Genomic DNA, 27,539 nt, shown 5'->3' on the forward strand with positions numbered 1-27,539 from the left:
CATGTCTCAGTACTACTTTCCTTTTTGATGGCTGAATAATATTCCATGGCATGCATATCCCACATTTCCCTTATTCATTTAAATGAGAACCGTTCTTTGTTCTGCAGTAGGTGACCTCCGGTCCACACTTTGGGAATCACTGGCAGTGGTGTTTCCCTGGGCAGCCTGATACTTCATTGGAGGAGTTTGGAGAGTGCCAGGCCCCAGCTGCCCATTGGTTATGACAGACTTTTGAAACGGATCTCGCAGTAGGTGACCAGAGGATGTCCAGCCAGGCAGGACAAAGCATTGCATCAGGGTATAGAGAGAGACTAGGTAAACAGAACAGTAAAATGTGCATAAGAGAGAATTGTGGTTACATCCCAATCCTGCTGACAGTGGGCAAGTTACCTCTCTGATCATCCTGTTCCTCATTCGTAACATAGAACAACATCAGTTTCATAGCGTTGTTGTTTGGATTAAATGGGATCATTTATATTAAGTGCCTGGCATAAGACCTGGCAGAGTGAGTAACATGCAGTCCAAAGTGGCTGTGATGTGTATTACTTTTCCAGAAAGGGAGCAATGTGCAGCTGGATCCTGCCATGGGTAACTTGCGCAGACAGAGGCAAATGCTCTCGGCAGGGCTGGCTGCTGTTCCAGAATCCCGTAGCCTCTCCAAGAGAACTCCTGAGAGCAAGACATGGCTCCTGGGGTGGGAGAATCAGGAGACCCATTTCCAGCCTGGAACGCTTAGTCCCAGCCATAAGGTAGGGTTTTGTTTTTGAAATGAGGTATATAGTCAGAATGAAACAGTAACAAGGATATGCTGATCAGTGTTATCATTGCTGGTCTGATTTCCCTACCAGACTGTGGGTGCGCGGAAGGCAGGGGTTATGACTGTCTTTTTCATTATTCTGTTTCTAGCTCATGTATAGCGTCTGCAGTCAATATTTGTTGCATGGATGGATGGATGGATGGATGCTGTGTTGCCTCCCCAGTAGCTCAGTACTCTTTAAATACTTCAGAACCAGTCTCATGTACTGTTGGAGGAATACACTCGGCCTGAGGTACCCTTCTATGAGACTATTTGGATATCTACTCCATAATTCTTAAAAATATGCACTTCTTTTTGACCCATAATTTTCACTTCTAAGTATTTAACCTAAGGAAATCCTTAGAGACTCAAAAAGATTATGGCTCAAGAACATTAATTGTGGGATTACTTAGAATAGCAAAAGCACTAGAAGTAATTTGCTATCTCACAAAAGGGCGATTGGTTAAGTCCAGTGTGTTTCAAAGCCATAAAAATAATGAAGAAGGTTGTTAAATAACATGAGAAAATGCCCAAATTATGTAATTAGTGAAAAAAACAAGTCACATGACAATATTTTGATATAATATCATGCTGTGTGTGACTATAACACTGGAAGGATATATACTAAAATATTACCTTTTGCTCTGAGTGATTAGAAATCATTTTATTTTTGAGCTGTTTGAGCTTTTCTGTAATTTCCAATGTTTTTACATTAAACATGATCAAAAACTATATAATGAGTGCTATTAGGACTATATCTGATGAGAATTGGGTCTTAGATCTTTGCATGTGGTATTGAATGGTTCCACAAATCAGGATTGGGAAGGGGCTGGAGGGTGTCTGCAATGTTCTGAGAGTAGGGCGTGCTGCTCTTGATTTGCTGGGAGAGAGGATGCCCTGCCTCCCCTTTCCTGTCCTGCACTGTAGCCTCTTGCACTTGTTAGCTTCAAACACACTCTGACTATCGTAACTTTTTGGTCTACATGGAGACTGGATCTGTGTTGTGGTCTCCTGACTAGTGGGATAATCAGACACCCACTCATTCTAAGAAGATAAATGTAAACCTTGCATGTGCTGAATTGGCCATGCAAATGAATTCTGTCCTGGGTTCCAGAAAATTAAAAGAACGTCTGGTCTGAGAAAGCACAAGTGGAATCAGTGCTTCGCTGGAAAGGGCAACAAGATGACACCTCTTAAGCACTGGCCTTTTAGATTCCCAGGGAACTGATGACAAGTAACTAACCAGCTTTGAAGCTCTGTTCCTGGGTCAAGCAGGTCTTCCTGACTTCATCTTTTTGGATGTTAGGTTCTGCCCAGAAGCTCCTGGGCTCTTCATGCCAAGGTGTGTCCTCTGGTTGCTCCTATGGGGTTCTTCAATGTGTTGGCATCCTAGGTAGGGACATGATTTGGACTCATGATGGCACCTCTATAGAATTTACAACTCAACAGTCATGCTATATTGTGGAGTACACTTTAAGGAAGAAGGAGAGATGCTAAAGGGAACATGTAGAGAGGAGCATCTAAAGTGACATGAGATGTAGTTAGACAGATGGGCAGGAGTTCTTCAGGCCAAAGAGGACATACCATCAGAGGCAGAGGGCGAGGCTCTGAAAACCCACTGAGGCAGGAGGGAGCCCAGCGTGTGACAGGAAAAGTCCATATCCCCACTTCAGGAAATTCAACATAGGCAAATCTTTTTATTTGAAATATAGAGGGTGTGCAAAGATGTGGCAGGGACTAGATAATAAAGGGTCTTGTAGTCCATACTCAGGAGTTGTACATTTTTTCTTATAGCTCATAGGTTGTCATTGAAGGATTTTAAGCAAGAGAAAATACTTAGTAATACCTACACCTCCCCTTTCAGTTAATCTGAGAGTTCCCTGAGGGCAAAGGTTTGATTCTGAGTCATGTCGGTGGTTGCCAATATTGATCATAATATTTATAATAATAGCTATTTTATATTTATCAGAATAGCTAACCTTTCATCAATTGCTTATTATGAATCTTATACTGTATAATTACTTTATATGATATATTAGGATTCTCCAGAGAAACATAACCAGTAGGCAATCTCTCTCTCCCTCTCTCTCTCTTTATTATAAGGAATTGGATCATGCAATTACTGAGGCTGAGAAGTACCAAGATCTGTGATCGGTAGGCTGTAAGCCCAGGAGAGCCAATTTCTGAAAGTTGGAGAACCAGGTAAGCTGATGGCATAAGGTTAGTCTGAAAGCTGGCAGTCTTGAGAACTAAAAAGAGCTGATGTTTTGGTCTAAGTTTGAAGGCCACAAAGATCAATATTCCAGCTCAAGCAGGTTTTTTCACAGGTAGGAGGAATTTCCTCTTCTTTGTGGGAGGGTCAGTCTTTCTTCAGGCCTTCAGCTGACTAGGCGAGAAGGAGGGCGATCTGCTCTACTCAGTCTACTGAATCAATTGTTACTCTCAGCCAAAACACACTCATAGACACACCCAGAACAGTTTTATCTGGGCACCCTTCCACCTGCCCTCCCCACCATGGCCCAGTCCAATTGACACACAAAATGAACCATCACACATGGATTGTATCATTTAATTGATATAATAATCCTGCAAGGTTATTTCTATTTTTATTTTAAAGATGAGGAAACTAAACCTTGGAAGGTTTAAGTCATGTCCATGAAAAACAATGGCTGGTAAATGATAAGGCTAGGATTTCAACCCAGACAACTGAGTCCTACAGTCACATACTTAACTGTTACGCTATAATAAATGTTTTAAAATTGATTATTTATAGTCTTCATAGATAGAAATTTAACAAAAATATAATCACTAATAATTAAGTAATTATATTAGAAACCAATAAATTAACTGTTAACATCTGCCTTTCAATAAATCCCTGTGTTAAAATTTTTTTCTGATTGTAGAGAAGAAAACCAAGATACAGTGAGTAGAGGGTTGCTCAGCAAACACTGGTGAATCTTCTAGAGAATTCAGTTTCTCTTTCACAATGAGTGTCCTAGTCATACCATTTGCATTTCAGGGAAAAAAATCAGTACATTCAGATGTGGAGGCAGCCAGGACTCTCAGTATTAAGATATCTATCTGTGTTGTGAAGAGAGGATACAGATGTAACTAGCTCACAGTAAGACTTGATTCTTGGAATGAATAATGCTGTGAAATCATTTCCTGGGGATTGTCTTGAGTGTGTTTGAATGAGGTTAGAGTCAGCTAAGCTCATTCCAGAGTCCCAGGAGTCACAGGCTCTGTGGGTTGATTATCCCTAATAAAGTGGCATATCCAAAAAATGTACCTTGCAAATCAAATCTTACTTTCCTATTGATTACCATGCTTCACTAAGATATCCTTTCGTGAGCATCACTATATTTTCTCCCTCTCTCATTCAGTTTTATGGATAGTTTTTAATCTTTCAAATACATGCCTACATGTAGGAGAGTGCTCTGGATTTAAAGAGTTGCTTTGGAAAAGCAAATTTGCCCTCATCATTTATTTATTACTAGAGAGAGGCCTGGTGCATAAAATTTGTGCATTTGGGGGCAAAGGGGGTTCCCTCAGCCTGGACTGTGCCCTCTTGCAGTCTGGGAGCCCTTGTGGGAAGCGGGCCTAAGCCCGCAGTTAGACATCCTTAGTGCTGCCGCGGAGGTGGAAGAGGCTCCCGTTACCACCATTGCACTTGCCAGTCAGCCGTGAGCCTGGCTGCTGGCTGAGTGATGCTCCCCCTGTGGGAGCTCACTGACCGCCAGGGGGCAGCTCCTATGTTGAGCATCTGCTCCCTGGTGGTCAGTGCACATCATAGCAACGGGTCGACCAGTCTACTGTCTGCCCCCTGATGGTCAGTGCACATCATAGCGAGCAGTTGAGCAGCCTTAGCATATCGTTAGCATATTACACTTTGATTGGTTGAATGGACCACCAGATGACCGGGCACTTAGCATATTAGACTTTTATTATATAGGATTATTATTTTCTTTCTTTATTATTTTACCCTCATCATTTATTTTAAGTTGCCATGTTTTTTGTTATAAATTTCCTCAAATCAGGGCACACCTGGATTTATTTAAAAAACCATGGAGAAAACTTCTTAATTAAGGTGCTAGGATTCATTTACTATCCTACTTATCCAATGACTTAATATCTTGACAAATAGATATTGACTGGAATATTATACATACAATGGAATAATATTCATCCTTTATAAAGAAGGAAATTCTGCCATTTGTGACAACATGGATGAGCCTGAAATACATTATGATAAGTGAAATAAACCAGACAGAAAGACAGAGAAAGGCAAATGCTTTATGGTATCACTTATTTGTGGTAGAACAAAAAGTAGAACTCAAGGAAAGCAGAGAGTAGAATGGTGGTTGGCAGGGGGCTGGAGGTTGTGGGAAATGAGGAATAAACTTTCAGTTACAAGATGAATAAAGTCTGAGGATTTAATGTACTATATGGTAACTATAGTTGATAATACTGTATCCTATAATTGAAATTTACTAAGAGAGTAGAACATAAATGTTTGCATAAAAAAAAGTAATATGTTAGGTGAGGGATGTATTAATTAGCTAGATGGTGTGAATTCTTTCATCATATTTACATTTATCAAATCATCATATTATAAACTTTAAGTTATTACTATTTTATTTGTCAATTATACCTCAATGAAGCTGGAGAAAAGAGAAATATTTGCATAATTAAGATTGACTGAGCTGATTGGAATGTTGGGACTTTCATGGCCCAGGCTCTTGAGAAAGGATGGCCTAAGATTGGGTAATTGTCTAATTTGTTATACCCAAGAGGAAGCTGCAGGCTAGAATAAGACCAATGTTCACCACTTAGGAGAATTCACCGCAGGCAAATCTTTTTATTTACAAAGAACCGAACCCATACAAGCTGGTGCAAGTAAAGGAGCATTTTGAAAGTTTATAGGGGCATTTCACAAAAATGAAGCACAACTAAATACGTTGCTTCAGAAAGGCATATGCTTTGCTGAAAAGGTCCTTAAGCTTGAGTTTTTTCCTTTTTCTGTATTTCTCTCTTTCTGGTTGTATTAAAAAATGTTGATTGGTTTCTCTGTAATACAGCTTTCTAAGACAACTTGTCAGTAAGAACATGAATGAAAATGAGTCCATCCATGACCTTTCAGTGTTTGATTATAACGTTTTCTTTTCTTTGTTCCAATTCTCAAGAAGAGCACTAGTTATGGGCTAGCCAATTAGTGGCTTGGCTTTCCTTGTGTTGCCTTTTTGTGTGTGTTAAGTTATATAATTGGCTATGGCTTGCAGGGGATCGCATACTAAAATATGCCCACCTTCATTCCCCCCTTCAACAGAGATTGGGAAGGGATTTTTCTGAGAAGGAAATGTGGGCTTATCTATATCCCAACTTTATATTCTACAATGAGTCCCAGGAGGGCCTCTCTTTTAAGCAGTGACATTGCCTTGAACCACAGAGGTGTCATGTTTCTGCCCTCTGTCATCTATGTTAAGTAGTACTCAAAGCAGGCTGAGAGTTTGTGTGTCAGAATTTAGTTACAGAACAAATGTGTGTGGTTAAGACTCCAGTCCAGCAGGCTTAGGTTCAGAATGGAATCCCAATCTCAGAATGTAGTCAGGTAGAGGTTCTGTCAAACAGATGGGCCAATATGACATGTGTTATGAGGCGGTTTATGACTTAGAGCAGTGGTTGGCAAACTGCGGCTCTCGAGCCACATGCAGTTCTTTGGTCCCTTAAATGTGGCTCTTCTAAATAATACCACGTGCGGGCATGCAAGTACAGTGCCATTGAAACTTCGTGGCCCATGCACAGAAGTCGGTATTTTGTGGAAGAGCCACACTCAAGGGGCCAAAGAGCCACATGTGGCTCGTGATCCACAGTTTGCCGAGCTGCAGTTTGCAGACCACTGACTTAGAGCAATGACTGCAAAATCTAGTATATATATATATCCCACGTTCAAAGGCTGTTAAATTGCGTTGTTTACCCATATCTTCAGAAAAAAGTCTCTTCTACTGTCGTGGTAAACAACTTGCTTCCCTATTTATAATGGTCTGGCCCTCTAGCAACTTCAGCGCAAAATTATAGCTAATTTGCCTACAAATGTCAGGTGGTCATAATAATCTGGCCACTCAGTGTACATGTACATGATGCATTACAATCTCCTGGCCACCCACCCAGATCTAGTCATCTGCTGAGAGAATTCTTTTGACAAGATCAGGTGGTGAAGTGAATGGAGGGTCAAGTTTGAAAACCTCTGACTTACTAAGCCCTCAGCTAAGCCAGCCTACAGCACCCGGAGCCTAGGTCCTCTATCTCCCAGTCTAGGGCTCTTACTTTATACCCTCCTGCTGTCTTTCTAGTTAAAGAAAGATATCACAACATTCTTTACTATCAGAGAAGTAGAGTTTGTCTTGGTGTGATGATTAGCTTTTATGCCAGATGGGCAGGCTAGGTAGGATCAGGTTGATATCTTGAGAGTTTGAATTTCGGACCTATGTGTCCATAATAATTGGGCTCTATCAGTCAGACAAGGTGAGGTTTTAATAAAGTTTTTTTTCCCCCAGTTGTAGACAACAACAAAAGTTTGTTTATTGCTGATGTTACATATCAATGGTGGATCTTCTGGGGCCCTTCTATGAGCTTTTCTAATTCCAGGACAAAGGCTGGTTGCTGAGGCAGAGGGAAAGGAGAGCAAGGCAAACCTACCTTGGCTTTTAAAGCTTCCACCCAAAGCAACACACATCAGTACAGTTCCTATTTCATTGGCCAAATCAAGCCCTTACTTCATTTAGTGGAAATGTATTCCTACTGTGGACTGGAGAGAAGAGACCCATACCTAAAGCCCAACACAGGGCGTGTGATTCATTTTCTATGACATCCCTAGCATTTAGAGAAATGACTGGCACATGATAGGTGCTTAAAATATGTGTTGCATAAACAAAGGAAGGGATAAATATATGGAAGTGAAATAATTCATATCGCCCAGGGTTAATGTTCGTTCCTGGACACAGTTTTGAAATTGTGTTTGTTAGAACCTTTTAGGAAATGACCCCTGAAAGGACTACGTTGGGGATAATTGTCTTCAATATAGATTATTTATGATTGGAAATCCCTGGGCTTGAGGAGGATCTGGGCTGCATTTTGTATTGGCATAGGGGGTCATTTTTTCATCTTTCTACAAAGGGAATTTAGCAGGTCAGCTTGAATAGTCTGACTCTCCGGATATTAAAGTGTGGGAGGTAGAATGTGGGGGTCGGTCATGGATTTCATAATAGAGCTGAGAGGAAAATAATATTGACAATTAACTTTGCAGAAGGATGTCATGGGGGTCCCCTTTTAACCAAAATTATTGCTTCTCTTGGGGTTAACACTGGTTCTTACATGAAATGGCCAAACGACTGCACTTAAGTGACTATCTGGGGAGACCTGGCTCCCAAATCTAAGGCACATTAAGATTAATGGCCACTTCCAGCTCCCTGCTTTGTCCTCAGTAAGCACGGGCCCTCAGAGCCACTTTATGCCAAGAGAACAAGTGTTTGCAAGTGTCTTCTTCCATTTCTGGGAAATCTAAAACATGGCCATAATTTGGCTAATTCATAGTTGATCATGGGGAAAATAATGAGTAGGGAAAATTGAGGGAGCAGAGGACAGAGTTGCTAGGAAACAGATTTACTTCTAACATCCAGACAAACTAAAGAAATGGTGTTAATGAAGTCTAGTCACTGACAGTTTCAGTTCCAAGGAAACAGGAATACAGCAGTAGCGTTACGATGAAAAAGCAGCAGACAGAGGCAGGGGCTGGGGGAAGAGCGAGCACCGTGGCTCAGTACGTGATGGCTCTTCTTAGAGCAGATTTGCACAGTATCTGCATGGAGAAAGTGGTTAGTGAACACTAGTCAAAATAATTATTAGTCCTATAAATATTTATGTGTAAATACTAAGTTACTGCTAGTGTCATCTTCTTATGGGTTCTAGTTCTTCCACTAACTGCAAACATGACTTTTACTATTTAAACAATTTCTGAGTCTGTCTCCTCATTCTAGTTCTTCTACATGGATTGTTGTAAGGATCAGAGAGGGCAAGGGTGGGAAAGCAACTTATAAACTTCAATGACTGTTATGCCTACAATGGACATAAGTTGTTCTCATCATTATTGCTAACAGCCATTCCCAGGACCCAGTCATGAACTCTGATCTCTCTTTCCTCAACCCAGCAAACCTGCTGCTGTCTGCGTGGCTCCATCTCTCTGCACCACAATTTGGATAATTGCCTCAAGAAGGAAGTTGGTGTGAACGGGAGGGCTCCCTGTCCTTGAGGCTCACAGACCTGCATTGGTTTTTGTCTGATGTCTGAACACAATGCTTTGATATATTTTGTTTAGCTTTTACAGCAAAAATTAAGTCTGATGCCAGCTGCTCCATTGAGGCTAGAATTAGAAGTTGTCCTAACTCCCTAGGTGCTTTTACTTTATTTTGTTAAGTGACACAAGAAAGAATTCTCCAAGTGAACAGAAACATTAATAAAGTAATTACATTTTGAGATAAGTTCTATTTTAAAAAAAACACAAAAACCAACAGCAGTACAGAAATAGAGATGAAAGATGGGGAGGTAGGGCAGTATTTTGGACGAGGCTGCGTTGAAGATGTTTCAAGTTGAGATTTAAATGATGAGTAGGACCTTATTTATGTAAAGGAGAGTTAGGAGAGGAGAATTAAAAGGCATTCTAAATAGAAGTATAGCCCGGCCAGCAGGCTCAGTGGTTGAGTGTTGACCTATGGACCAGGAGGACAAAGTTCAATTCCCAGTCAGGGCACATATCCGGGTTGGGGACTCGATCCCCCATAAAGGAGCATGCAGGAGGCAGCCAATCAGTGGTTCTCTCTCATCATTGATGTTTCTATCTCTCTCTCCCTCTTTCTTCCTCTCTGAAATCAATACAAATATATTAAAAAAATAAAATAAATAGAAGTATGGCCTCTGAATGAGTGATGCTTGCCAACTTTTATGCTGCCCAAACAAGAGCTAGAGAATTTCATTTAATCTGAGTGCTGGCTGTGTTTTAAACTAGATAACTCATTAGAAGCACTACTAAGAGGGAGGGGTGTGGAGACCTTGAAAGGGGAGGAATACAGAAGCCAAGGCTGTGCATAAGGGCTGGGATAGGGGGCAGCATTTGGGGGTATGTTAGCATGAGTACTATCTCCAAATACTTGAAGGCTGTCATAGAGAGGATTGGCAGTGCTCAGGTGCATGGTTGGCAAACTACAGCCCAAGAGTCAAATCCAGCCACACAGCCTGCAAACTAAAGTTAGGTTTTTTACATTTTTAAATGATTACCTTTTAAATGTACAGTAAATCCCCACTCTACATTGTCCATTGGTTTTGTGTTTAAGCAAAATGACTTATAACAAAACCAATTTTTACCATAGGCTAATTAGTATAAATGAGGTCAGTTCCTACAGCATCTCATTAGTGTTATCACTAAACAATGTTGAACAAAAATGGCGTTATTGGAGAACCTGCTGTACCTACATTATAGCCTCGATTTTGTCACTTGACCCACGATACTTTAACTAGTTATTATCTGGCCCTTTAAGGAAATGTTCCATCTGCTCTAGATCAATTGCAGGCATTTAATTTGCTGTAGCTAAAGAAATGGGTAGCAAATTGGAATTAAAAACCCTCTAAAGGGAAGGTATTTTCCTGAATGGGGTGCTGGAGAGGCCTTCTTCATAGGTGTCCTCCTTGGCCCTCATCTCATACTGGGTAGTTTTTACCTACTCGGCCCACGCATGAGGAGACAGCATTTGGCTTCTTGAGAAGAATCAGGAGGCACTGGGCCAACTGGCTAAGAATTTGGTTCTGTGAAATTGGATGGTTTTCTATTTGGCTGAGATAATAGTTTGATTTGAAAACACCCAATTAGTGACTGTAAGTAATACATTGTTTCACTGAATTAAATTGTTCTGACTGGATTTAGAATATAGATAAAATTCTTGAGGAACAGATTAGTGCCTGAAATGAATCGGTTACAGGATACCAATGACCAGGGGAAGACTAATTCATAATTTAATGAGCTAGGCTAATTCTTCAGAAACCAGGTAATGAGCCTAGGTATTTCAAAAGGAAAATACTCATTTCAGAGAGGAATCATTCCAAAACAAAATCTAAAAAAAGGTGATGGAACATCCTGAAATGTGGTATAGACTTTATTCACTTGTTTATCAAATAAGAAGCTCATAGCCTAACGAGAGATAGAGGAACAAAATAGTAAGCATATAGGACATTGACTTAGTTTTTGTATGTATAGTGTTATGTCCACAGTGCTACAGAGCATGGAACAGGCATGTAGCTTGGCTTTGCAGCTTTAAGGGAGGTTAGAGAAAGTTTTCTGGAAAAGATGGCACTTGGAAGAAATCTTAAAGAATGGTTCAAGGTTATTCAGGTAAAGGGAATGGGGCAGCTGTGTTGGTCTGTAGAGGGATTTAGGCAGCAAAGAAGCAGAGCCTTGAAAAATTTAGTGCAATTAGAAAAGTTTAGAAAGTTCTGTGTGTCTAGATCAGAGCACTGATTATGAAGCTGGAAAATCAAAAAACAGCAGGGCCACACTATACTGAGGAGTCTGAATTTCATCCCGAGGGCAGTGGGGAGCTACTGAAAGATATCAGAAGTGACATGATTGTATTTGAATTTTAACAAAATTGTTCTGGTAGCACAATGGGGAGTGAAGTAGAATAAGATCAGAGCTTGGGGGCGATTTTAAGATTGTTGTTGCAGTTATCCAAATGACAGATGACAGTGATGTAGGCAGTCATGAGGGTGATGGCAAGAGGGGTATGAAACACCAGGGAGGTCAAATTCACAGTATTAATGATTGCTTGGACGTGTGCAATGAGGGGAAAGAAGTCAAGAATACCATTCAGATATATCCTAAATGAGATGACTACTATAGGACAGATGCATAAAAATTAAATGCAAGGGAAGGGATGGTTAGTCATATAAACAGCACTGAGAACTATGGGAGTAATGACTTGGCAATCAGTGAAGGCTTCATGGAAGAAGTGGTATTTAAGATAAGCGAGAAATGGAACTTTAGTCCCACCCAGCACCAACCCCAGCTCTGGGGAGGGGAGATGGACTGGAGATTGAATTCAATTGCCATTGGCTAATGATTTAATCAGTTGTGGCTATGTAATAAAGCCTCCATAAGGTTCAGAGAGCTTCCGGGTTGGTGAACATGCAGAGGTGCTGGGAGAATGGCATCCTGGGGAGGGCATGGGAGCTCCTCGCCCCTGTCCCCATGCCTTGCCTTGTGCATCTCTTCTATCCGGCTCTTCCTTTTATTATAAACTGGTGATCTAGCAAAGAAAATGCTTCTCTGAGTTCTGTGGGCTGTTCTAGCAAATTAATCAAATTTGAGGCGGGGGGCAGGGGGACGGGGGCGAGTGGGTCTTAGGAACCTCTGATTTATAAATAGTTGGTCAGGAGGACAGGGAACAACCTGGGCTTGTGACTGGCATCCGAAGGGCAGGGGCAATGGTACTGAACCCTTAACCTGTGTGATCTAATGCTGTCTCCAGGTAGATCATGTCAAAATTGAATTGAATTGTAGGACACTACCTGGTGGTGCTCAGTAAGTATTTGATGAATGAATGGATATTATTGAATGGTTGAATTCTGGGATGTCAGAGTTTAAGTGCCCTTAAGAGACTAATATAACCATCAAAATTGGCTGATAGAATTCCAGAAAAGAGGCATGACTTACCTATATGTTTTAAATTTATTCATATTGCCCCATACATTCTGTTGGTTTGATCATTTTGACAATGGAGAGCAACCTACAGATGATAAAATATCCATGTTTATAAGTGGCTAATGACAATTTTACTTGTACATGTGAACTGTATATGTTATTTTACATGCTACTGTTATTTGAAGTTTTTATCCCTAGCACTTTGGAAAGAGACTTAAGATTCATCTGCTAATCTTTAGTCCTTAGGGGCTGAAAACTAATTACAAAATTTTAAGAAAATCTTGTGGTTTTTTGTAAGCATGCCATTGAAATACAAAAATAGCATTAGGTTTTATTCATTACGTTCTCTTCGTTTTTATCCTCATGATAGCATTACCTGCACTGTTGCCATAGCCTGGTAACTGTCTCCCCTTCCCTGTACTTTCTACAATCTGTTCTACCTTTGGACAGTTGAAGCTTCATAAATCTAAGCTTTGACTATGTGTTTCCTCACTGAAATGCTTTATCCTGTCTTCAAGGGGCTGCAAAGGGATGCCTAACATGCTTAACCTGGCCCTAACCAATCTTTCCAGTTTTACTTCCACTCCCCGCTTACTAGAGGTGCATAGAGACCCGCTGGACCCATCATAGGCCAGTGCTTCTCAAATTTTAATGCACACATGAGTCACTTGGGAGATCGTGGTACAATGCATTTTCTGACTCAATACGTCTGGGCTGGGAACTGGGTTCTTGCCTTCCTGACAAGTTCTTAGGTGATGCCGATAAAGCTAGTCCAGGTAGAAGGGCCCTGACAATATTATGCACTCATCACCTTTCATTGTCATGTGTTTAGTAACTATCTTTCCTTCACTGGAGAGTAGGTCCCAGAGGGCCATATCAGATCTGTCCGTTTTACTGTTAAATCCGTTGGGATCTATCAAAATGAATCTGAAATTCTTAATGCTCTGGCTTTGCACAGGGCCTAATTTACTTACCCTTTCCCCTCAGATGACATGCAGTGAGTTGAATCCAGAAAGTGACCTTTCCAGGGAGACACCACAAGTTAATGTAGAGCTTAGAGTAGGAACTGGCCTCTGACATAAATAGCTAATGTGGCACAAAAGTTCAAGTGAAGTTCTTAGGAGAGGTAGCACGTTATTCAGACCTTGCCCCCCAGGTATTGGGTACTTAGCATAGAACTCCCACTGCAAGATCTTTGGCAAATTGCAAATGTCTGAAGGAAGACAAGAAATACCTCTGGGGCATTTCTTAGAGTCCATGGAGGCTCCATAATTAGACTAACAGCATATAGGATAACTAGAGTGTAGCCAATTGAGAAGGATTGACCTGATTCTTCCTTTTTAATTACCTTAATTTTATGCATCAGGTAATTAATTGAATGACTTAGTGATTACAGATGCTTTTTCTATCTCCAGCCAGGAATGAAAACAAGTTGCATCAGAAACATAGGCAGGAGAAGGAGGGGATATTAGGGTGTGGGCCTTTTGATTGGCATCGGAATGAACCCTGTGTTGTAGTACAAAACTCACCGTGGTATTTTCTATCTGAGTAATGTATTTGTCTGTGTAGAAGGAGGAAACTACAGGGAGTTCTCCAAAGCAGCTTCTAGGAATAGAGCAGGGTTTCTCAACTTTGGCACTGTTCACATTCTGGGCCAGATTGTTTTATATTTTAGGGAGCTGTCCTGTCCATGGTAGGGTGTTTAGCAGCATCTTTGGTCTCTACTCACTAGATGCCAGTAGCACCCCCACCCCCACGTTGACAGTGAAAAATGTTTGCAAACATTTCTCTCTTATCCTGGGAGAGGAAGGAAGAGCATCATCCCCAGGCAAGAACAGCTGGACTAGACCATTGGTCAGGCCAAGGCTAAGCTAGCCTACAAGGTTGCCGTAACAGCCACACAAGTTGTGCAGTAACAATTCCATGGAGTGTCATTCATAAATTTCAATGTTTGGGGCAACTTATTTAAGATTCTGATACTATCTACAACCCAAAGCTTTGGCCTTTAATAATGAACCTTTGTAGGCTAAGAGCCTCCCCCATTTAAATACAACATGAAGAATTTGTAACAGCTTTGTGCCCATCACAATATCTGGTGACTTTAATATCCAAGAAGGTGATCCATTGGTCACCTTGATCTCCACTAATGTTCTTTTTCTAAAAAAAAATGTATCTTTTTTTTATTTCCTTCCATGTGAATTTTTTAAAATGTGTTGTGAATTCATCAAGTATAACCATTTAGGACTGTTTTTACTACCTCTACTAGTATGGACAGATAAATTTACAGGCATTATTTTGAATGTACAGTATACTTCAGTTAGCATAATTTTATGTTGGAGTTATATCATTCGAACTTACATATGGTATAGTTCATGGGACAAGCTTCTGACCCTGAAGTCTCACTTTGAACCCGGCTCCCAGCTTACTAGCAGTTGGGCAAGCCAAGCTATCAACCTAAGACTGGACACATCTATAAAATGAAAACATTACACTACAACCTGTCCTATCTACATCACAGGGTTCTTGTAAAAATTGAGTAGGTATCAATATACATAGAATTTTTTCAACTACAAAGTACTATAAAATAACAATTATAGATACATCAGTGAAGCTAACTATCAAAATAATTATTTCAACTTCATGCCTATAACCAAAAGTCTTTAAATGAAACAGTTTAAATAAAGTGGTTACTGAGCAAATGAAAACTATATTACTCACACTATATTCCTACTATCCTATTGAGTCTAATCTTTGGAAAAATTTAATTCATTTTAGAGGGAAAAAAATCTGAGCTAAGGTATTTATTTGTGTTTATACAAACAATCTGCAACCACTCATTCAAAAATAGTTTTTTTTCCCCCTCAATAAGAGCGCATTCTTTAACAGGACTGTATTTGACTAAGAATTCCACACAAATAGAATATATACCTTAATAATACAATAAAGCAAGGAAGGAATATTTTACATCATACAGACCAGTCAGTTGGTTCAATCACGATGAACTATCCTTCCAACCAAATTCTTATTTTTTATATTTATTAAAACAAATGCATAGTCAGTTCAGTATATGCCAACAATCATACACAGCTCTAACATTTAGTAGTGTGAAGCACATGTAACTATTTCCAAAGGGACATAGAAGAGCAGAAGTGATTGGATTACTGTCTGCTCTTCAATGCTTCAACTAACCATTCCATTGCCTCATCAAGGCCAGCACCTTTGGTTGCTGAAGTTTTGAATATTTGCCCTTTTCGGTCCTTCAAGGCAGGTAACCCAAGTGAATTTACCATCTCTGAGGGAGTCCTAGCCTGTTCCATGTCCTGCTTATTTGCAAACACCACCAAAATGGCTTTTCTCAGCTCTTCTTCCTCCAACATGGCAACTAACTCTGATTTGGAAATGCCAATTCGATCTTGACCACAGCTGTCTACTACATAAATGACAGCATCTGTGTTTGAATAATAGCATCTCCAGTATGGCCTGATACTGTTCTGTCCTCCTAAATCACAGACTTGAAATTTAAGGTTCTTGTATGTTACCATCTCAACATTAAATCCAATGGTAAAAAATAGTAGTAACAACCTCTCCAACCTGTAATCTGTACAAAATTGTAGTTTTCCTGCTCCATCTAATCCCAAAATTAAAATCCTCATTTCCCGGGTTCCAAATAGACTCGAAAATATACTTGAGAAAAAGCCACCCATGATGAAGCGCCTGTCCGCCCTTGTTGATCATCAGAGGCAGGCCCCGGCCTTGGCCCCAGCGACTCTACTGGATCCCGGCGCCTTGGAAGCCTAGTCAGTCAGCAACTCCCACGTCGGCCACCCGGCATCTCCGCTAATGTTCTTGTCTTCTACTCCACCTCACCCTAGATTTTGTTATCATCAGTAACTGTATCACCTCTAAAGTCTTCAGGCATCTTTCTTTCTGATCACTGACTCCTATGCTTCTGACTTGATTAATCATCTGGTTTTCCTAACAATATTTTGACCCCAACTGAGTCTCCAGTGCAGTGACCTCACCATTTTGCATCACTGACCACAATTCTCTTATCTATATTTGCCTCTTTACCCAGTTCAGACTCTTTGGTCAATCATGTAACTCATTCCTTGTAAAACCCATCAGTAACCTTGCCTTACTAGCCCTATGATCTGTTTGCCTGGCTAAACGCCTTAAAGATTGAATCTCGTTATCTACCTTGTCTCTATCTATATCTAAACAGATAAATACCTACATTTAAATGGAAAAGACACACAGTATAGTGACTAGTCTGCTGCAGTTTAAATTCTAGACCACAAACTTCAAATGGGCACTTACACGGCCTGGAGTTCTCATCCTGGCAAGTTGGCTTTCTCCCCTCTGGGACAGTCTTTCATACTCCCATGCCCTCACTCTTGATAACTGCCTGAACATAGAAGCAGAAGTAACTCTCAAATACACACATCAAGTCTGGAACATATCTTTATTCCTGCCTGTATTTTCTACTTTCCATCCTTTCACTGCTTTTATCAAGGGTCAGTCTTCTATGTTCTCTGGGCCTTTGTCTCCCACAATTTCTTTAACCCACTGCAATATGTGTTTGTTTGTTTTTTTTAACCATCTTTACTTCTCTAAAACCATTCCTGTCCATGACCATCATGTTGCCAAAACTGATGGACACTTTCTTGGAACATCTTGCTCACCATTTACTGTTGACCACCCTCTCCTTTTTGAAACTCTTCTCTTGGTGTCTAGAATACTACCTTCTCGTAATATTTTCTTGCCCCTTTACATTCTCCCCAAACTATTTTTTTCCCTGATTTTTACTTCCTAATCTTACTGTTAATTGTGAGAGTTCTCCACTGACTGGACAAATTCTCTGTCTACACATTTTCCTGTAGTGATCTCATCCACCCCATGGCTTTAAATTCCAAATGGTTGACTATGGCTCCCAAATCTGTATTTGCATCCTCTATTCTTTCCTGTGTTCCAGATTATTTATTCAGCTGACTCTTACTGTTCATGATCAGATATATGACAGGCATGTCAAATTAGTATTTTAAAAACAGTTTTTGAATTTTTCTTTCATGTTTCCCCCAAGACTTTCTTGCATCACTAAATGGCACCTTTAACCACCTTAGAACCCACTCAGGCCAAAATCCCAAGAGTCAACCTTGACTTGTTCCTTACTTTAATTTCCTGCTCATAATCCTTCATCATGAGATTTCATTCTGTTTCTGAAATGTGTCTACTTTCCCTGGTCAAAGAGCAACAGCAGTGAAAACCCATTGAAGGCAACAACACTGACTTTATACAGATTAATACAGTGGGTTAGAGAGACTCCAGTATATACTGAGCTCAACTCCAACTAACAAAAGGTAACTGAGCTTTTCAAAAAGAAAGCAGGGAACAAAATGGGGCTATGAGGAAGTGAATAAGCGGGAGCAACAGGATTCAGGGAGCTATGGTGGGAATGGAAAACTACAGGAAAGAATAAGTGGAGAATTACCAAAAATGATTTGGCAGTGTCAGTTTGAGCAATGCACATTTTGTGGTTTGGCAACATTTCTATTCAGCACGGGGACTAGGGTCACTTTAGAGACATGGGCTAGTGCAGGTGAAACCCAGGCTAAGTTTCTTAGCAAACTGTTCGCTCAAGTCCTTTGTGCCACATGGGAGTGCAGTTTCACTATCTTCACTGCTATCACCTTGTCCATCATTTGTCACCTGGGCTTTTGAAAGAGCCTCTTCCATGGTCTCCTTGCATACATTCAATTAAATCATCTGTTCATTAATCATTAGGGAAATGCAGGTCAAGCCCACAATGATATACTACATCATACCCATCAGAATGACTGTAATAAAAAAAAGACGGACAAGTGTTGGTGGGGATGCAGAGTAATTGGGTCCCTCATACATTGCTAGTAGGAATCTAAAATGGTACGGTCACTTTGGAAAACAGTATGGCAGTTTCTTGAAATGTTAAACATGAGCAATTTCATTTTGAGTCATCTATCCAAGAGAAATTAAAGTATGGCCACATAAAAATGTACCTAAACGTTACTATAAGCCCATTATGTGTCAGAACAGGGTCTCTGTTTATTGCAGTCACTCAGGGACCCACGATGACAAAGCAGTTATCATTCCTACCAACATTTGTAAATTGTTATTCCAGAGGGAAAACATAACTCTGGGAGATCTTATGTCAACAATGAAATGATACACATTACTTCTGCTCACAACTTAGAGGCTAGAATTAATCACAAGGCCTCTTGTGATTAAATCCTTCTTCCTTTTCTTTCAAACAAAACACTATGCATTTTCTTATGTCCAGCTTAGTGTCATCTGATCTAATACAAGGAAGTGCAACCCTCAATGCGCATGGGAGGTGAAGAATGGGAAATGGTCAGCAAGCACACTCATGGCTCTTCTGCCTATCCCTTCGCCATTCCCTTGACTTGGTATGGTTTTCCTTCATCTGTGGGCAGAGCTGGATCCTTCTCATCCTTTAGTTCCCAGGACTTCCCTGAGAGAACTTCTGTGACAAGTCTGTTCCAAGCAGTGCCTCTATTTCTTGCACAATCCTTTTGAGTTCTTTATCCCACCCCTGAGATGTTGTGACCCTGCTTATTTCATGATCTGAAATCGTTTGCTGTATTTCTTTGCTTATTTTCTTAATGACTAACTCTTCTCGCTAGGATGTAAACTTTTTGAAGCTGTAATTTGTATTCTGTTTCATTCATTACCAAATCCCTAGCATTTAGAACAATGCCTGGCAAGCTTATAATAGAAAATCAATAAATATTCATTAAATAAATGAGTGAACATGCTTTCTTACCTCCCTAGCATTTTTCATGCCTTCTTCCTCTTCTTTCAAACACAATACAATGCATTCTCTTAATGTTCAGCTTAATGTCATCTGCTCTGTAAGCCTTTGATTTATTTATAATTATTGGTCAGAGGTAATTTCTAACTCAACCATGCTCTCATAAAATTTTACTTATCCTTTTTTTTATAGCAGACTAGCAGCCTGGTGCATGAATTTGTGCATGGGTGGGGTCCAGCCAGCTTGCCTCGGGGTCGATTGGGCTGGGTGGGCAGCGGGGAGGGTCCCTGGGTGGTTGGCTGGCTGGCCCTGCCCCCTGGTCAAACTCCAGTCTAATTCCTGGTCAAGGGGACAATTTGCATATTACCCTTTTATTATGTAGGATGTTCTGCCTTATGTCTTTGTAGTTATGTGCATGATTCCTCAACATATCCTACCTCATACTTGGAATTAGATTTATACAACATTATTAAAGCTACGTGATATGACCTACAAGTATTTTATATCCCAGTTCCCAGTCTATTTGACAAATATTTACCGACCATCTGTGTTCTAGGCAGGGCTCTTGATGCTGGGGATAGAGTAGTGAACAATGCAGACACAGTCCCTGGCCTCACAAAACTTATTTTCTTTTGGGGCAGACAGACCAACCAACAAATCAAGATGTGATAAACTTTTTGAAGAACATTAAAGTAGCATAAGGGGGATGGACAGGAAAAGGGAGTGTTGGTCAGGGAAGGGTTTTTGGAGATGTGATATATGAATAGAGATCTGCATGAAGTAAAAATGCAAGCCATCCAAACACCTGGGAGAAGTCTGTTACAGACAGGTAAGGAAGCAAACACAAAGGCCATGAGATGGGAGTGAGCCATTATGCTGTGGGTGGAGTGTGAGCAAGATGGAGAGTTGTTGGAGCCACATTTTATGCAGGGCCTCTGGAGGCCATCTAGTAGGTTTGGGTTTTGTTCTGAGTGTATTGGTATATGCTGAGTAGAGTTTGAACAGATCAAGATTTTTTTTTAAAGCATCAAATCAACCATCACTCCATGTCCTGGGTAGAGAAGAGTCTGTGGAGAAAAAAGTGGAATCAAGGAAACTAGTTCCAAAGCTCTGTGCTAGATCAGGTAAGAGAGGAGGGTTTAGAGGAGAGTGATGGTGAAGAAATGCTTGGTAAGTGGCTGGAAGTCGAGTGCAGTATCCGGGGAGCCAGGTGAAGAAAGGGTTTCAATAAGGATGAGGATGGAATAAATCAGTGGTGTGAAGAGGTCACGCAAAAAAGAGGCCTGGCCATTGACACCTGCAGTCATTGGTGAGCTTAGTAAGTGTGGAGTCTTGGAGGCAAAAGCTTGACTGGAGTGATTTCAACTGTGGAAGATGAGGAAGTGGAAGCTGAGAATGTAGACTGACGGAATTTTGCTATAAAAAAAACAAGCAGATAAATGGAGAGGAAGTGTATAGTGTGCATAAAAATGATTAGTTAATGGATCAACATTTTTATTAACACTCAGAAGAAAATATAGAAGAGAATGGATTTATTTATAATTTTTGGTCACTCTAATCTTAAATGGAAGTCAAGGCTGTCCTCTTTCTACTCCTTTAACCTCTCTCTGTCCCCAGGGAGGAGAAATATTCCTCCCACCCCTCCCTCACCCCCGCCATAGATCAAACTCCAAGGACAGCAAGGCTATCTTGCTAATGGTGAAGGTTCTAGAAGGAAGCAAAAAGGGAAAACCTGTAGATTTGTGCTAGGCAAAAGCTCTCTTTGCCCTTCTATGTTTGTGCTCTCTTGTTCCCAGCCTTTCTTGGCCATGATACTTTTTCTCCCAGTTTGAGTTTCTTCCCCAAAATGGGGATAAAATGTGCTTTCCAGAAAGCCAGTTGTCCTGGCCAGAGCTCTTAATTGCAGATGAGAGAGAGAGAGAGAGAGAGAGAGAGAGAGAGAGAGAGAGAGAGAGAGAGAATAAAAAGCAAAGCAAAATCTAATTCTAATTGGTTTAGGTCAAAACAATGAATCAATTCTTTCTGTTTGTTGCCTTCAATAGTTTTTCTCATCAAAGAAATAAGAGCTTAGAAACAGGATTAGGTTATAGACTTAGGAGAAAATGCTTAAAACAAAATAAAACAAGTCACTTGAGTAATTTCAGTCTTTACCAGGGATTAGCAAACCATAATACATGGGCCCAAACTGGTTTATTACCTGTTTTTGTAAAGAAAATTTTATCGGATCACAGCCACACAAATCTTTACATATTGTCAGTGGCTGCTTTCATGCTACAGTGACAGTGTTAAGGTGTTTTGAGAGTATATGTCTATAAAAGCCTACAATATTTACTATCTGCCCCTTTAAGGAATAAAGTTGCTGACCCACAAGCCCCTCCCTCACCCCCTCTTCCCGCCCCCCCCACCCCCAGTCTATACTAACATTTCCCCAAATGTGCCCTCAGTGAGATGGCCTCATTGGAATACACTGTACTCACAGGCATGAGAACTCCAAATTAAACAAGGTTCAGCAAATTCACTTACTACAGGACATTACAGATCCCTTAACATGCCACTATGACTGTGAGTCTCTAAAAGGGGATACAATGTGCTTTGCAGGTTGATGGATGGAATCATTCCTAAAAATGCCCAAATCTGGCCTGAAAGATGCCTCTTCTTTTCATAGGGTCCCTGGACAAGCAATATCCTAAGAAAAAATGGAGTAAGAACAACAAAAAATGCCACTTTATTAAGACTGCTCAAGTTTTCAATACCCCACTACAGGCCTTTCTTGGAAATGGCCATGGAAGCACACACTTTATAACTTAAGGCAGACAAGGGGCTTGCTATCCTCTCCCTGATTGGCATGTTGGAATATTATCTCATGCCAGGCTCATGAATACAGGAAGTTGAAGGAGATGGATGGGGAGCAAAATGGCAAGTCAGCAGAGGAGGCTCTAGTCTAGCCTAACATATATGCTCAGAGGAGGTGGAAAACAAGGGAACAGTCACAGAAGCAGCTGTTTACAAGTTGAAGTGTGGGAGAGGGAATGGAGCCTTGTTTATGCTTTAATGCACAGTGGTTGTATCTGATCATAATAATGTCCGGTCAATATTCTAGAACTCTGAATAATCTGATATGCAACTCCTTCATATATGCAAGTCCTCCTCCTTTGCTGGTGGGGAGGACAATGAAGAAGGATGGACAATTAGGGACAATTAAGAGTGCCCTGCAAGGGTAGAGGATGCTGGTTTTTCCTAAGTTGTCTGAGTTCAATAAATTTTATATTTCCCAGAATTCACAGTGAGACCAATCTTCTAGGAAACAGTTGAATAATGTTGGCCTAAACGAGCAGTCCTCAAACTTTAGTGGGATAAGAGTTACAGGAGATTCTTTTTTAAAAAAATATGTTTTTATTGATTTTAGAGAGGAAGGGCAAGGAAGAAAGAGAAAAACATTGATTGGCTGCCTCCTGCATGCCCCCTACTAGGGACTGAGCCTGAAACCCGGGCATGTGTACTTACTGGGAATCAAAACAGCAACTTCTCTGTGCATGAAATGATGCTCAATCCACTGAGCCACACTAGCCAGGCTGCAGATTCTTATTATCATTTATATTCTCTTACTCTAGCTCAGAGGTTCCATTTCAGCAGGTTCAGGAGCCTGCATAGTTTTTAAAAAATCCCTAGAGGTTCCAAATCATGCAGTCCACTAGTCACATTTTGAGGAACAATGGTCTCAACTTTATTTTTTTTTAATTTATCTTTATTGTTGAAAGTATTACAGATGTCCCCCTTTGCCCCCAGTGACCCAGAGCTTACAATATACATTTACAACTAATCCAAGTTCACTTTCACTCTTTTTGATCCACTCTGACAATCTGTCTTTTAATTGATGCATTTAGACCATTGACATTCAATGCAATTATTGATATTTTGGACTAATATCTACCATATTCCTGCTATTTTCTATTTGTCATCCTTGTTCTTGGTTTCCTAGTGTTGTTTTCCATTCTTATTTTACCTTTTGTGCTTGTAATTGAGCATTTTATACAATCCATTTTCTCTCCTTTCTTAGCATATTAACTATACTTTTCTAGAGTTTGCAAAGGAGTTCGTAAGCTATAGTCTTGCCCCATTTGGTAAAAAGTGTTGGAGTAAAACTCTAGGCTGGTACCTAAGCTCGAGTTTCACTCCAAAATCACTTATCATTTTGGGAAACCTCTGACCCAGAGGGGCAGTTGGTTAGACTTTCAGTTTGAAATTTTGGCAAACTGAACTCTCAGAGGCATGATTAACAAACTGAACCTAGGAAAATCTGAGAGTCTTAAAGACTAAGGGGTTCTTTGTATGTCAGAAACAGTTGTAATTTTCACAAAGGTAGCAGTATTTAAAGGGGTTTTTAAAATAAAGCAGAAAGGTTATGCTCTGGGTTGTTTGGATATACTTTCTGGAAACCAGGAAGAACATTAAAAATGGTGTGGTTTACAGACAGTTCGCAAGAAAAATGAAGACTTACTGTAGCACAACTAAACTGGAGCTGTGTGCAGAGAGGACAAGCTGCTTTGGTAGGCAGCAAACTAGAAATGTATGAGCATAAGATAGACTGTAGAGGGAATGCAAATACCTTATCAGTTCTAGCGTTCTGAATTTCAAAGTTTCAACACTAAAGTTATCAGCTCTGAGGTACTGAGTCTGATGAATAATCATTGCATACCATTTTGTGGTTGTTGTTGGAAGACAGTGCCAATTTTACATTTTATTTTCTTAAAAATAACTCATGTGTCCACTTGGGGGTAGTCAAGTATTTTTTCAGTATCTCTAGGGAATCTTCACTATTTCCTCTGCAAATGCATTAAATGTAAAAACAGTACCAACTAGATGGTGTGATATTTCTTTTATTCTGCAAGTGACAGTTCCTTCTAGTGCATAAATAAACATAATGGGAATTATTGGTAAGCAGAGATTTCACTTCTTTTAAAATTTATTTCTTGTAATGCCATGAGAGTTAACAGCATACAAATTAAAATTGTTTTATTAGCAAATATACCTGGAGGCTGAATGATGGTGGTCTGTCTCATTATACTTCACCTTCAATTTAGAATTCAATTCAATTCAATTGACTAAAATAGTTCTAAAATGGATTGAAAGTTCCTGGGTTTTAAAGATTTTCCTCCTCGCCCTGACTGGTTTGGCTTAGTGGATAGAGCGTCGGCCTGCGGACTGAAGAGTCCCCGGTTTGATTCCGGACAAGGGCACGTACCTTGGTTGCGGGCACATCCCCAGTGGGGGTGTTCAGGAGGCAGCTGATCAATGTTTCTAACTCTCTATCCTTCTCCCTTCCTCTCTGTAAAAAATCAATAAATTATATTTTTTTAAAAATAAAGATTTTCCTCCTCTCAAACAATTTCAAGATCTTTACATTTTGACTGTAACAACATAACAAATCACTACAAAATTTATAAAACGATGCATGTTATTATCTCAGTTTCTGTGGTTCAAGAACCTGGGTGCGGCTTAGCTGGGTACCCTGGCTCAGGATCTCTCAGCGGGCTGTAACCCAGTGGCTCACAGTCCCACAGGCACTTTGGGGCTTGGCGAGGAGAGGATCCACTTCCAAGCTGGCTGGCAGCTTGCTTCCCAGAGAAAACTAAGGGAGAGGGAGAGGGGGTCCATGCCCAGGAGAGAAGCCAGGGTCTTTCTGTAATCTAATCTCGAAAGTGACATCACATGGACTTAAGTACCAAGAGATGAGGATCCTTGTATGGCAACATTTTAGAGGCTCCGCCACACAGCTATAGATGAGGCAGTGACATGATTTTAAACGATTTCTCTTTCGAAAAAGTGCTGCAACAATGTTCAGTCATTAATCAGAGTTCTGTTTTGTGGGCAGAGTTACCAGAACCCATCTTGCACTGGTGTCAGTAGACACAGGTGCTGGTCCTTTCTGGGGCACTGCAGTCCTGAAGCATGTTGTCTTTGTCAACAGAGAGGCAGTGTGATTATACTCTAAGATTCTTCTAGTTAGGACATTGTTTTCCAATATATAATCGATTTCTGTTTGAAGGGGGTCCTACCCCTCTTTCTTTTAGCAAGAGTTTTACAACCTCAGCACTATAGACATCTTAGGTCTGATAATATTTATAGGTTTTCTTGGGGGGGAGGGGCGGCGCAGGGGGAGCTGTCCTGGTCACTGTAGGATGTTGAAAAGCATCCCTGGCCTCTACTAACTAGAGGTCAGGAGCATTCCCCTATTTGATTTTTTCCTTTTAAAATTTTTTATTGTGAATAGTTTTTTAAAGATCTACTCTTTTAAAAAATTTTTATTTTATTTTATTATTATTTTTTTATTGTCTAAAGTTTTACATAAGTCTCCTTATTCCTCAGTTGACCCCCTCCCCCATCCCTTCCCTCCGCCCCAGTGTCTGTGTCCATTGCTTATGCTAATATGCATGCATATAAGTCCTTTGGTTGCTCTCTGACCCCTCCTCCCCTACCATTTGTCTCTAGATCGATCTATTCTTGTTCATCAAATTATGTTGATCATTATATCCCACATATGAGTGAGATCATGTGATATGCATCCCCCTATTTGTGACAATAAATGTCTCCAGACATTGAGGACCACAAGTTTAGCCAGAGCCATACTTAATGTGGCATACACAAATGGTTTCCTTTTTTGTAATATCTTGTTGTTGTTTTCCGTTAAGAGAAAAATCTGTAAGTTAATGAACACACACACGTTAGTAACATACAAGTATTTGTAATGTAAAAGAGACGTGGTCTTCTGAGGCAGAAATTCAAGGCCTAGAGATGAGGTGTTTTCTAGTGACTGTGGGTAGGTGTGGGTGGGGATGGGACACTATTCATAGAAGCATGAATCATACTTATCCCACACACATAAAATGAAATTACTAGAGAGTCATTTCCAGAACTACTGAAGTGATTGTGTGGAAAGTATGCATGAGTCCCATGATGGTTAATTTTATTAACTTGACTGGACCTTGGGGTGTCCAAACATTTGGTCGAACATTATTCTGGGAGTGTCTGTGAGAATGTTTCTGGCTGATTATGCAGGTAAATTTTCATCTCCACATGTACTGGAAACAGTCAGTACCCCGGAGGCTTTCTCCTTGTCATTCATCTCTGAGCTTGGTGTCTAGGCTAGAATGATCACATTAGTTGGATCCTTAGCCCTCTGTCTTCTAATTCTGAGAGCCCCAAATCAGACATTTAATTCCCCATAGGAAGACAGGCCAAAGGCCTTCAAAAACAATTAAAATGCTTGGCCATCCTTAACAGCCTGAGTGCCTGTGGCTTTGCGGACTGCCCTATCATAATATTGATTAATCTTTCATGTAACAGAGAAACAATCTTTAATACATATTTGTGCCTTCATTATTAATGAGCCCCTAGCCATTGCTGATGGAATCTTGGGCAGCTTGTTTATCTGGTAGAAATGATTACAAAAAAAACACACAAAAAATCCCACGCCTGACACATTTCCTGGTGTAGAGCTCATTTAAATTGTCTTAAATTTGAATGCTGCCAAAGAGAGTAACATTCTCTAAAAACATAAACCAAAGGACATGTTAAAATAACATATCTTCATGAAACAAAAAAGTGCCCTCGTTCCTAGTTATCATTCTCCCACAAACATTTTTTTTCTGAAAAGTCTTATATTTCTTTTAATAATGTCACCAGTATATAGACATAATTTTCTTACATGTACGTTCATAAACAAACATTTTTTAAAAGTATTTTTTTGTTGATTTCAGAGAAGAAGGGAGAGGGAGAGATGGAAACATCAATGATGAGAATCATTGATTGGCTGTCTCCTGCATGCCTCCTGCTCGGGATCAAGCCCACAACCTGGGCATGTGCCCTAACTGGGAATCGAACTGTGACCTCCTGGTTCATAGGTCAATGCTTAATCACTGAGCAACACCAGCTGGACATACAAACACTTATTTTAGCACTTCCTAGGTGTCAGGCAGGGTCCTAAGACCATTAGGAATAGTATATTAATTTTAACCCTCATGTAAGAACCATGATATAGGTACTACCATAATGTCTATTGTATAGATGGGGAAACTGGACCACAGAGAGATTAGGAAACCTGCTCAAGGTCACAGCTAAGCATGTTATAGGCAGAATTTGAACCAAGGCACCTGGCTCCAGTGTCCATACTGTTGTTTGTTCTCTGGTCTGTATTA

The 27,539-nt window shown here is 40.3% G+C and overlaps 1 long non-coding RNA gene and 1 pseudogene across 1 annotated transcript in view; one reads left to right on the top strand and one right to left on the bottom strand.

The window, feature by feature from the left end:
• Positions 1-615: 615 nt before the first annotated feature.
• Positions 616-27,539, top strand: part of LOC132235884 (uncharacterized) — a 221,536-nt gene continuing 194,612 nt past the window's right edge. Inside the window, exon 1 of the long non-coding RNA XR_009453114.1 lies at positions 616-749. This is a non-coding gene — a long non-coding RNA (uncharacterized LOC132235884). The remainder of the gene's footprint in view (positions 750-27,539) is intronic.
• LOC132235883 (ADP-ribosylation factor-like protein 1) lies at positions 15,685-16,312 on the bottom strand (annotated as a pseudogene).

This window comes from Myotis daubentonii, chromosome 5 (assembly GCF_963259705.1).
Source record: "Myotis daubentonii chromosome 5, mMyoDau2.1, whole genome shotgun sequence".
In the NCBI taxonomy this organism is placed as follows: Eukaryota; Metazoa; Chordata; class Mammalia; order Chiroptera; family Vespertilionidae; genus Myotis; species Myotis daubentonii.